The sequence below is a fragment of the Amphiura filiformis genome, chromosome 13, assembly GCF_039555335.1.
Source record: "Amphiura filiformis chromosome 13, Afil_fr2py, whole genome shotgun sequence".
Classification (NCBI taxonomy): domain Eukaryota; kingdom Metazoa; phylum Echinodermata; class Ophiuroidea; order Amphilepidida; family Amphiuridae; genus Amphiura; species Amphiura filiformis.
This window is the reverse complement of record NC_092640.1, coordinates 27,032,984-27,046,971: the sequence shown is the minus strand read 5'-3', so window position 1 is coordinate 27,046,971 and position 13,988 is coordinate 27,032,984. Positions and strand designations below refer to the sequence as shown.

General features: G+C 36.3%; 1 protein-coding gene across 1 annotated transcript in view; it reads right to left on the bottom strand.

Moving 5' to 3' along the window:
• The window catches only part of LOC140168173 (cyclin-dependent kinase 14-like), a 71,451-nt gene that overhangs the window by 55,072 nt on the left and 2,391 nt on the right, over positions 1 to 13,988 (bottom strand). The window lies entirely within an intron of this gene.

Here is a 13,988-nt window from a genome sequence, read left to right as displayed (position 1 = left end):
GCTATAATTAAGCAATGAAAAAGTACACCCTACACACACATATTATAAAACCCATGTTCCTTTGACCAAATATTAAACTTTCACATCAAAATATTATACATATACCATACAGCCACAGAAAAATTGCAGGAATTGTAGGAAGCAAAGTTTCCTGATCATGATCACGATGATAGCAATAGAGGATGTTGATGGTTTTCAAATTATGTCAAAAATGTTGACTTTTGAAAATTATCAGTAAACTTGGGCTATTTTATAACTGGCAGGTTATTTAATGCCAACATGACTAGATGGGCATCATATGGAAACGTAGTCTCTTTTGCACTCAAGAGTGTCCACTGACTCGTACTACAGGAAAATCCCTATGTCGATTTCAGTCCTTTAAAATATTAAATTTTAGATTTCAGACTGAGAATTGGGAAATTAGGCGGGGAGTTTAGCTGGGTAAGAGCCGGGATTTGGTCATGACTCACCCGGAGATTTCTAACCGGTAAAAAGGGTCGTCAACATTGCCGTGGTCCATTAAAAAGGGCTGGCAACATTCCGATAGCATAGGCTTAAATTTTATTTAATTTTTGGTCGGCTAGACGTCATGAGTAGGCACCAAATACCGGTAGGCCTATATTATTTGCATTTTGGATAACAATCATGTTATTAATCATGGGGTAGACACCACATAGGCCTAGGCCTATATTTTGTTTACCTTTTGGTCAGCATTCATGTTGAGACTTGAATTGCCTTGCCAAATTCACCGATCCATAACTCCCGTTTCCGGGTTTCCTGTTTGACTTCCTACCAAGATACTATGAAACATAGTGAATCAATCAAAGTTTATTATTAAAATAAATTCTATTGTCAGGCTTTGCTTTTTTTAACAGCTTGTGACTGTTAAAGGCATTTCGTACATAATGATCTTTAAATCATTACAATTAATTTCTGTTTGAAACATTCAATTTTAACGTCCAAGGTGTCCCAAGGTACTAGAAAATAGTGAAGTTGGGTAAAACTTTCATTTAAACTTGCCCTGTAGAGTGCTAAAATAAATGCTGATAATCAAATGCTGTTACTTTAACTTTCAAGTGAATGAAGGACATTCAAACTGTAGCCCCGGTACCCCAGGTCAACATAAAAAGTGGTAACCATGTGTGTTCTTCCTTTTTCAAAACCCCCTTTTCACTGATTTTTCATTGATTTTACCCCCTTTTTTTGCCAAATCACTGACAAAATCAGGGTAAAAAATACCCCCTTTTTCAAGGTTTTCAATGAGAAGATTTCCAGACACCCCTTTTCAATGACTCCAAATATTTTAATATATTAAGTACAAAATGTGCAAGTATGAACATTACTTTGTGTCTGTTGTACTCCCAGATGATCCTGTGTTATTAACTGGGGTAATTACAATGCCTGTATACTGATTTTAATTGAAAATGAACCAAAGCTTACTTTGATTTATTTACTTCACGAACGAACCGGCGCACGCCAAACTTCAAGTGCAACAGGGGAAGAGAAACAACGATACAAAATAAAACTTACATGCATCAGAATTCGAACAGAATTAAAAACCAAGGAAAAATATCACTTTCGGTCGGTCGTGAGAATTCGCTCCAATCACTGCCAATGTTTCCCGCAATGTTTTCAATTCACCACATGGAAAAGTGTATACGGCAGCCAAAACGGTTACATCTGACACCATCGATGTTCGCGTCGCTCATTCAGCTCTCTTCAAAACGTGTGGGAGCATACGTGCAACACCCACTAGACAACTATATCGGGAAACCGCCGTGCCAATAGTAAAAAAGCTGCCTTCTGACGCTCTCGCTGTGACGATTGAGGGCGGAATCAATGAAATGCCAGAGGATGGAGGCTGAAGACTCGGGCTGAAGACATCGATCGAATCGAACCTGTGAAATACCCTTTTTTTTTAAATTTCGCGAGACAATGCTCAGAATACCCCTTTTTTCGCGATTTCAAGCGGTCCGCGATTTCAGTCAACAAAATAGCCCTTTTCCGCGAAATTTAGAACACACATGGTTACCACTTTTTATGTTGACCTGGGGTACCGGGACTGTAGCCAGGTCTGTAGCCCGGGGGGGGGGGGGTCACTCCCATTGTGGCCTGTACACCATCCGTGATAATCAACTTTTGAAAAGCTCCCTAAACAAGGATTTAACACTTGGCTAAAACGATACCCTAAACAGGTAACACGCGCCTGTTTTCACACCCTATACCGGGATTTTATTCCTTGCATCAAATTTGATACCCTAAATTTCATTTCATTATGCCTACATAAGTATGTGGAATAAATGACTCATGAGGCAATTTGTGGGGGATGAGACTGTCCATCAGATAACACACCCTTAAGGAGGCCTAAATCTAAGAAAAATATCTTAATTAAGGAGGCCTAAATCTAGGAAAAATATCTTAATTAACCCTAACCCTACCCGTGGTTGTTTGCTATCGGAAGGGAAAGAAGAAACAAAAAAGGAGAGAAGGTGAAGAAAGAAGTCACTTGGTACCCCCGGAATTCGAACCCGGGACCCCTCGCATGCCACACACATGATCACCGACATACAACCACCGAGGTTTGGCTGACTTAGGCTGATTACGTCATCAAGTCACATGGAATGCATGCATGCAGAGTGGTTTTAATAGTGAGCTTTAGTGAGACTCAATTGGGTTAGGGTTAAAGTCATATAATTTTCATAAGAAATTGATTTGTAATTCTTTTCAACCAAATGTTAGTTTTCAATGTTAGATATATCTCCTTTTAATTTTGCACAAAGAAAATGAAGCAAAAAAAGAAAATCGCTATTGAATTCCAGCATTTATGTCGCCAATGCGTGTCACTCTGTCGGCCGTGAGTGAGGTCGGTCCTTTTGATGTGTTATGACCATCCTGTAGGCCCTATGCCATGTACGTACAGTGTCATGAACATTGTGTATGCATTTGACTAATATTTTGGTTGTGCGAATAACACAACAGGACAAATCGTTTTATTAAAAATCTTGGATCTTGTCACAAAAACTGCACCCAGTTGATTATTGGAGGGTACTATACTGCACCAAAAAAGTATCCTTACACTTGGAAAAATAATCACAATTTCAAAACTGTATCATATTGGGGTAAATCCTGTACATCCACATTGAATCCAATGTGACCTCAAAAAGTAAAGTTACAAGCAATTGAATGGACGAAGGTCCAGTTTTAAAAGTGACAAACTGGCCTATACAAGGCGCAAAAAAGTTTCCAGCAAGCGCAACAAAGAGACAACACAATTTCTTTAATTCAGTTTTTACTTTTCATAACTTCCATTTTTTTGTCAGCTCTTTTGTTTCAGTTTTCTTTTGTTCCTTTTGTTTTAAATTAAAGGTAAATTAAATTGAATAGGCCAGTTTGTCACTTTTAAAACTGGACCTTCGCCTAATCAAATGCTTGTAACTTTGCTTCTTGAAGTCACATTGATTCAACGGGTGTCATAATGTGCGGATTAGATGGTGCATCTCTTTAAAAAAAAAATTTTACCCAAATATGTTCCGGTTTTGAAATTGTGATTATTTTTCCAAGTGTAAGGATACTTTTTGGAGCAGTATAGTTTATTTGCATTACAACCATGTTGAAAAACTTTGAAGGTGTCCTCATATGGCTTTAATGACCTACATGTTCATGGCACCATGCCTATTTATACAGTAATGACAATTTTACTGGACCATAACTATCACTTCTTTGTTCCTTCCTTTATACTGGCATAATAACAGTTTTAACTCTTTCCACCCCAATGTGAACAAGTTTCAATTTTTTTAAATTCATATATTTCAAAATTGTAAATTTCCATGACCATATTTGGAATCAGCATGAAAAATGTATTAAAATGAGTACAAACAAGCCTAGTATTGGTTCAGTGGTTCTTGAGATAGCTCTTGGTATTTGGAGAAAATATCACAAAACTTGAATATTTTATGTTGAAGTCTATGGGCAGCATGTGGAGCATTAACATGTTTCACCTCCATCATAGGACATTCACATTTGTACATGTAAGTGCATATCAACAAAATGTGATGAATGCGATAGGTGTCGGCAGATGCATATTTCCGGTAGACCTGTTGGATGCCAAAATATACCTCAAAATGTTTTTTTTTTATGTTTTACGAAAATATCACACAATGAATATGGTATCTCCTCCTTCAAGTGTCAGAGCATTTTGTCTTGATAAACTAAGGATGATGATAAATTGTGTTTTTAGTTAATTTAGTGACACATATTTGTTGCAAAAATATACCAACAAAAATGCATCTTTATAATCTCTTTCAAATTTTCAAGTTCATTTAAGATATCCCTCAATCCCTGAGATAAATATAGATTAATTAATTTATCTCAAAAATATCATCAAATTTGAATTACATTCTGGTACACCAGAACAAATTACAACACAGTAGCCTATGGAGCAGTGTAAGGCACATAATCATACTCAAGAACGGAAAATTGGAGTCAATTGAAATTTTTTGAATAAGTTTTCATGGACATTTACTGAAAAATTTCACAAGAAGAGGACGCTATGATCACGCAATACACCTTTAAAATTGCTAAGATATTTAAAAGCTCTATTTTGATTGGTTACTAAGATAATTATATCAAGTAATTAACCAATCAGGGGCAATGTAATGGCAGGCAGTATTGCACATGGAGTTGATGTTGGTCCATGATATAGACTAATTCCACCACTCGTCTACACTGCGCATGTATTTGTATGCTTCGTAGTGACGACTGATTATCTTAGGGCTGTGCAATAAATATGAGTCCTGAGGAGGGTAAAATTGGGAGGGCAAGAATTTTTGGCAAGCCAAAGGAGGGGGCAATTTGTTTTGGCTAGCCAAAATGGGGGGCAAGCGATTTCTGGCACACATTCATGGGGGCCCTTTTACATAAAATGCTCTAAAAAGGCTTAGGAAAACAGTACAGAAATACTTTGATCTTCTCGCTGCACTCGCAACATATATCTAGACCATTTAAGGTTTGCAAACTGGGAACCCAAAAATTTGGCATGTGTAAAGGGGGGACAAACATTTTTTGGTAGGCCGAGAGGGGAGGAAGCGATTTTTGGCAGGCCGAGAGTGAGTGCAAGCGATTTTTGGCAGGCCATTCGGAAATTTTACCACCCTCATAATTATTGCACCGTCCCCTTACAGTTCGTATCGTGATGGACTTCTGAAAATATTCAATGCTACTGTGGCTGAGCGCGATGATTAGCGGCACCCATGTACCGCATTGCTTTACCATGCTGTTGTGACAAGATTGCACTCTAAAAACAACAAATTTGATCAAAAGGTCAATTAAGACACAACTGCGCAGTCTCAGTGCAACCAGAAAGTGGTTGCAAAAGTCCATCACTTTTTTTTTCCATGTAGTTTTCTCAGTCGTCAATCCAGAAGGTTGGCGAATGAGGGCAGCAGTCTAGGTCCATGATTTTTCCTTGACAAGATAAGTGATCCATAACCATCACCTCTCTTCACCTGCAGTATAATTTCCTTCCTGTAAACTGGTTTCATGAAACTTCTGTTGGCTGAATGAAGTAAAATCAATGCTTCCAGCAGTAGGACATTCACATGCACACCCAGCATTTAAGTCCCATTCATTGATCCCAGCGAAAGTGTAAAAAAATTAACTTTGTTCATGTGAAATGTCTTAAATACACATCTTTTGGTTGGACCACTAGCAGGCTGTGTTGGCACATCTATGACAATGACAAAGGTACCAAAATCTGAATTTTGATGATTTTTACGATTGTCCGGATGAGCAAATCACTGAACAGGACTTTAACAAATATGTAAAACATAAACAATTTGTGAGAAAGGTTTTTAACGCAAGTCTCCACTTGAGGGAATCTCTCAATAATCGCAGTTCCAGCATACCCATGGATCCAAGGATGGGGATTGTTGTTGACTTCTTGAAGGCAAACAAATAGAAAGGTGCTGAAATGAAAATTTTACAAACAAAAACAAACAAAAAATGCCTAAAGCGCCTATAACAGTAAAGTAAATTGAAAATTGGACAAGTAAAAATAAAATAACAATAAAAGTTCAACCAAAATAGAATAGTCAAAAATGGGATCAGTAAGAGCAGGTCGTGTGTGACACACTTCTTGTATTGCATGCCCGCAACCGAAAATTGTCAGTATAGCTATACAAAATTGGCCAATTCGTCGGCTGTATTCCATAGTGGCGTATAGTGATTTTTTGTCATTTTTTTTTAAATTGGCACATATGTTTTTAATGATGTTCTTTTTCATTTTTCTAAGTCTCATCAGTCAAAATTAGCCAATTAATTAGTAATTAATTAATTAAATGTGGCGTATAGTTACAAAGTGAAATTTTCTGTTTTCCATAGTGGCGTATCGACCATACGCCACTTTTTATACATATTTTCTAATTATGAACTTTCGGCAAAAATGAAAAACATTGTATGTCATAGTGGCGTACACCTCTCTACATGTCATAGTGACGTATCGGACCAATAAACCACTATGGAATGAAGCCGACGAAAAGTCACGCCATACGGATTACACGGCGACCGAGGTGGCGTAAGGTTAACGTTAGGTTAGGGTATTGCATTTTTCCCATAGTGACGTATAGTTTTGTGCGTTTTGTTTTCAGTTTGCCAGAAATATTATGTATTTAGTTCTTTTGAAAAATATATAAAAATAAAATCTATTTTGTTTACTACAGAAATGTCACATCATTTACAAAATATAATGACTATCTCATTTACACAACTCGATTTTAAATTGGCATTTCTTCAAACCCGATTTTCTCGAAAAGTTGTTTATTCGCGGCGCCCCACTATACGCCACTATGGAATACAGCCAACGAATTTAGTCCTTTACCAAGCTGTTTCAAATGTGCGTCAAATGTGCAGCGTCGAATCTGTTTTGGTATATAATTATTACTACTGCTCCTGAAGTAGGCCAATTCACTTTCTTTACTTAAAATATTATATAATGTTCACATTTTCTTCATGAAAAAATATTTTGGAAGCCCAAATAAGGCAACATTCTAATCAATTTGCATTGTCAAAAATTAATCCAAATGAAAATTTTAGGATGCTTCATGTGCATTTATAATAAAATTATGAGAGCCATGTTATAACCGATTCAATTCGATCATGACTAAAATTAGCAAATAAAAAATGCAATTTTTTTCCACCATGGTGGGATAATTCTGAATTGACACTTAATTTGGGTGTACTTTGTCTTGGGTCCAATCTCTATCATGAAAAGTTTGCTATATCTTTCTAAATAATATTGTTTGTTCTAGATTTGGGTTTTAGTGTTTTCATATTTGAAAGAACTAATGTTTAATTGCAACATTTCGAAACCACAAACCAAAACTGGGTGCTATGATGTACAAGATTGGGCTACGAGTATGCATTTTACCAAGTTAGCAATAGGTAATTGCTTCATTTTGCATATGCATGACTTTCTTTATTATACTCAAAATCGGATTTTATAATACATGTTATAAGGAAGTTGTTTACGTGCATTAGGCTCCTTCACAGCCGGTTTCTGTCGTGTATGTTTGCGAGTAAGCCACAAGCAGACTGGGTTGCCAGGGACTACAGGACAAAATACCTGACTATAACTATTAGCAAGGTACTGATAATGGTTAATTGGAAATCTGAAAATAAACACTTATTTTGTAAACAGATGATACTTTGTGATTATTTATGGATGGAAACTTAGGAAATTGCTGTTAATGGAATAATTGATATATTAAACATACATTTTGGTTTGTTAACGATAAAAATCCATGGTGGTATTTGTGGTAACAACATTTCCAACCCGGTTAGTTGTGCATGTGCTACACACAAAAAATTACTAGCATTCCAAGTATTTGTTAATGTAAAATTATGAAACATGAATTTCATCCATGGTGCTGTCTTTTTAAAGACATTTCTTGTTGTGGTATGCATTTCTTTGTGAAAGAGTAATAAGTGGTGCCAATACTATAAGAGAAAGCGGTCAGTTGGATGACTGCATTGTTTTGCTAGCCTATATTTCACAAATGCAAAACTTATTACCCTTTTTTCTTTTCTTTTTTAATATTAATAAAACATCCAAAAAGAAAAAAAATTGGTACATTATACTGCAAAAATAGGTAATTCCTGAACCTCCTTTATCAAAATTGAACAACTCCACCATTCCTTGAGTGTTAAAATCTAGACAAAGAGACCCATAGGCAGGACTTTTTGTGATGGAAGGGTGACAAAATTTCCAAATGTGAACATTTTTCCTACAAAAACTCACTTTCATGCAAAAATTGGACTATATCCCTCCTACAATGAACTTTTGTGGGCTATTGAACAGTTTAACAAGAAAAAATGGTCCCTTTGTTCATTTGTCTTTTACTTCAGCTTCCTCGATAATTTTACTCTGAATAGTGCACTTGTCGATTATGGATGAGTGGGGACTGGGGCGTCGCAACCCCCGTACCTACCACTACCCCCACACACACACCCCACACAAACTTTTTGGTGGGTTTGGGCCCATGGCAAAAATCCCAGGTACACCACTGGGTTGCTAGTCTGATGAAGTATTAAGGTATATCACCAAAATATGGATTTAACGGTGTGAATTCCCAACAGTTATTAGGTGTGTTTAGACAGTAGCCTACTTTCGAATGTAACTTACAAGCGAGCCAGCAATTAAATGATGCTACAAGTGAGTGTGTGTCCACACGGGATTTACTTGTAAGCCAACTCAAAAGTAAGTGTGACCTTCGCTGGTAAATTATGCCATGATTATGCACAATCAGAATAGGATGCGGTCATCAAGGTCATGCTTACATGCGAGTTTACATGCAAGTCTTGTTCACACTGGCCTTACATTCGAATGTAGCTCGCTTCGTGTAAGGTATCTTACATGTAAAATCGTCGAATGTAACTTGCATGTAGTTACCTGCGAGTGCGTTTAGATGGGCACTACATGCAAGTGTACTTTGAATGTACTTACAAGCAACCCGGGGGGGGGGTAACTCAGTACAAATGACCATACGGGAACGTACCGCAAATATGGGTAGCATTTTCAGCCTCTTGGTATATCAATGACCCCTTTTTCAAAGCCTATTTTGGTATATGAATGGGTCCTTTTTTCAAAATTTTCTCAATTTTTTTGGAAAATAGCCCAATTTTTCCTTAATCTAGCCAAAATTGTCAAAATTTTCCCAAAATTTTGTGAAAATTTGTAAAAACTAAGACAATTTGGGTTAAATTTGGCCAAAAATTTTGACTTTTGGTATATCAATGGGTCCAAATTTCTTGAAAAATTAGTATATTTATGGGTCCACTTTCAAATTCTCAGCAGCACGTCCCTACCAAAACCAAACTTGAGTACCCCCCCAGGCAAGCGACTTTACAAGCGATCGATCGTCTGAACAAGCCTAATATTGACAATCCAGATGAACCTCAGGGTGGATCCAGGAATTTTCAATATGGGGGCACCATGGCGCCAAGCCACCGCCGCCGCGGCTCAGCTCCCACACAAAGGCAGGCAACACTCTGCAAAAATTAGGGGAGCGTGGCGCCGCTCTGCAAAAAATAGGGGAGTATGCTGGGGTCCCCCATAAACAGTGTTGGACTTAAGCATTTTTTATGCGTAGAAAAAATTTGCTTTCATTACTATTTTCTTGGTACATTCACATTCTTCAGTGTGTAAGTCTATGGCATAAAAATGCTACACAATTTTGGAGTTGAGTAGCATTTTGCTACGCGATACCAGCTATTTATAATTACAACGCTGCCCCTAAATCCACCTCTGAACCTTATAATACAACAAACCAAGCATTGTGTACATGTTATAAAACTTGACTTTGACGTCAATTGAAAGCGTCAGGTTTCATGAAATCTCTAAAAGGCATTAGAAGTGTCTTGCAAATGTCTTCAGAAACCTTAAGTTTTCTGTTAAAACAATGAGAAGGGTGATTAAAATATATATCTCAGAAATGTTTAATTATAAGTTAGGTTTCATGATATCTCAAAAAGCCATTAGAAGTGTCTTACAAATGTCATCAGAAACCTTGACATTTTCTGTTAAAACAATGAGAAGGGTGATTAAAACATGTCTCCTTCAACAGAAAAATTTTAATTATAAGTTTCTTGGTAAAACAAATGTCTTCTTCAACAGAAAAATTTTGCTTTTACCCCTACGTATGAATATACCGTACATCATTATTAATATTATAAGACATTTTACTATTATGACAAGTTCAAATGCAATCAAAATCAATCAAATCAAAAATTAAAGCCATATTATAACATATCCGTAAAAATAGATTACTATTTATTTTCCATAAAATGTAGGCTTTTACTGTCAGATATGCCACCTTTTAATTTTGAGCCGAACAAGTGAGGCAAAGCAAAGAAAATTGGAATTTACTAATAGCTCCAATGCATGTTACTCCAGTGGTTGTAATATGGTACGACCCTCTGATGGGGGGGGGGTGTATGTGTGTCCTGCACGCAATGTACGTACTGTGTCGTGTGCTGTGAATATGGCATACATGTTTGACTAATATTTCCATCGTAATAATAAAACGACGGTTCCGGTTTTATTCAAATTCTCGGATTTTTGAAGATTATCTTTGTTTACTAAATTAGACATTACAATCGTGTAAAAACCAGAATTTAACATTTTTTGAGGGCATTCTCCTCAGCAAATGTTATAATATGGCTTTAATATATCATAAGTTTTCTGTCTAAACGTTTTCTTGTTAAAACAATTAAAAAGTAGTTTGTTTGACAAGCTTAATTGAAAAAAATAAATAAATCATAATAATTGCTTACTATGAAATATAGGCAATTACCACTGGTGAAATAAAAAGAAAAAATTAATAACATATATTTTGCTACTTTTGATCAGAAGTTCAAAAATTTACCTTGCCATTTTAAAAATAGGGTGTCAATTTACAGCCAGCATTCACTATGAACCAGTACAATGGCCTCAACCTAGTGGCATAGTCCAATATAACCTCAATTAAACAATCATGATGCCAAAATTGACCTCAAGTTGCAGAGTATGAGTTTTTGTGCTCAAAGTTTCAAAGGTCATTCAATGAATGTGCAAATGTATTGGGGTTAAAGAACTGTGCCCTGATAGATGAGCATGTTGTGGATCCTAGTGATTATAAATTGAAAATATGTGACATGATCAAGGGGAATGAGTCACATGTCAGCCCCGGTCGAAAATGAGTTTTACACATGTTTCTAAAGAAGACATTTAGAGCTTTCAGAAACTGAAAACCCCATGTTGATAAAAGTTTTCTTTGTGAAGTTAGGTTAATTTATCAATCGCTGAAAACAATATAAAACAAAAGAATTTTAACATTTTCTTTGCCAATATCTCAAAATCAATATTAGTTGACGTCATGGCTATTTGTGCTCATTTGTCGTCAGGCTTCATTGAATTATTGGGACGTCATTGCTCTAGACAATTTCGGCGCGGGAATTTTGAATATCGCGTGTTGAGAGATTGCTGTTTTTATTCGTTTTTCATGGTTAATATGAGTTTTTTTAAAATAAAACCATGTGATTCGTGCTTAAACCCACTTCCTTTAAGAGCTGATCAGAGTATATCTGTTCCCGGTGACCAAGATGGACCCCTTGAATTATAACATATAACTTATAAGACATAATGTTGTGATTGCCGGACACTTCCTTTAATAGGCGGGACTCATAACATCGGGGATTGATACAGAATGGCGTACACACAGCTAGGAGCAGCACCTACGCGAACTGCGCTTTGCGTGAATGACGCATGCTTTTGTGAATTTACGCGTTTGTAAGTTGGAACTTTTTTGACTCGCGCAGTAACAAGAAACGAATAATTCCCGCCTATTAAGAGCGGATCAAAGTAAACACATATCCAAATACATGGTATTTTAAGAAAGCCAAGCAGAGATGGGGAAATATAGACAAAGAAAAAAGCAATTCTAAGTATTTCTCATTAATTTTAATTTCTTTCAGACATTGAGAATGGATGTGCGTGTGCGTGGACATTTCAAGTTGAAACACAAGTTTCAAAGAATCAAGAAATGTAAAATATAGGCCTACATGACCATATTTGGAATAAAAACTGTGAATGTGCTTTTCAAGGGACAACTTTACGTACTTGCTAACACATTTCCAGGTGGGTCTATTTACAAACATCCTTTTGATATATGTCTAAGAAAGCCAAACAGAGATGGCGAAAATAGAGACAAAGAAAATAGCAATTCTAAGTATTTCTCATTAATTTCAATTCCTTTCTGACATTGAGGACTAATTTGTAATTGTGTATCTCCCACTGAGCGGATGTGTGTAGACATTTCAAGTTGAGACACAAGTTTCAAAGAATTAAGAAATATGACCATATTTGGAACAAGGGACAACTTCATGTACTTGCTAACACATTTCCAGGTAGTGGTCTATGATACAAAAATCCTTCTGATATGTGACCCCTCGGCACAACTGAGCCCGCATGTCGCCAGTGCCACTATTGAGATATGCTCCATCAAACTTAACAATAAACAATAGGAAACAAAGGATTTATTGAATGTTTTATTGATTTTTCACTACTTAAATGTCAAATTTCAAGCAGAATATTTTGGTTGAGTATCTCAAAAATGATGATTGGCGACTTCAGGGCTCAGTTGTGCCGAGGGGTCACATATGTCATGTTCACATGGAGATTGAAACTTAAGGTATCAGAAAATCCAAGGTTTTATTTGGGGTTTTTGACTGTGAAGAAACACTTAGAGTTTCATCCCTTGATGAAATGTGTAGACTTCAGCAGCCACTGGTCTCCCTTAAAGGTTTGTGATTTAAACTGAAATTTACAAGTCAAGACTCTTAAAGTGAAACTCAACTCAAGTGCTATGCAGATTATGATATTTTTTTCACTTTTGATTTCATGTTGTGACGCTTGAATTTTTCAGCACCAGGATCAATTAAATTACACATGATCGCCATAATGCCACTGCTGCATTCTGAATTACCAGAAACGTTGGCAACATTGAGGACTTAGACTCAGAGAGCACTCCTTCTCCAACAGAATGGTAAACAGTATGAATGGCCTGCCAAACGAGACATCGGTAAATGCTCCAACAATGAATTGCTTCAGCAGTGGATGAAGCCTTAGCCAAGAAGTTCAATAGATGTCTCTGGCAACAAGCCTCCCACTATATGATCTTTCCATGACAAACTTAAGTTTTCCTTTAGTGATTAATACACACTTGTACCTAAATTTCTTCCCACAATACTGCTCCTCTTTTCGCCATATGCCAAGTGTTTCTAGAATGCTGCTAAAATAAGAAAATTTTTAATGCTAATTTATTGCACATTCTAAGGAAGCGTGGTTACCTATTTGAAATCGCAGAGTGGGAGGGTTTTCAATGAAATATTTTTTGTGTTAAAACTGAGCATCCTATGTATAAAAGAATATATGAATATTAACTGCACATCATATATAACGATTTGTGATACCCAATCGTGCTAAAATTTATGTGGTTTAGGAGGCAGAGAATTTTAGGCTCCGAACAATCGATTTTGAGTTTCCCGTCACATAATTTTTGAAAACAAGTGAGGTAACTTTTTCATTATTCATTATTCATTATTTTTGGGACTTTCATTATATAACAAAATGTGAGTGTAAAACACGTTGTTATTTACCGCTCACTCACTCAAAGGATGTTTAACCAAAGATATAAACTTGCAAAGAGGCTGCAAATAAGTGCAAGGTCAAAATTGATACCAATTCCTTTCTTTTTATTAGTATTATATGTCGTAAAAATCAGCAGTGTTATTGACATGCGATATCGTCCACTGCATGACAGTACGACCACTGTCGCATATCTTAATTGATATGTACATGACAAATCTTTAATACAAACGTCAGCACAGTCCCATCAAATTGAAATCAAAATACTGAAACAATTGCAATTCATGAATTGGTAAGCTTTACAACTTCA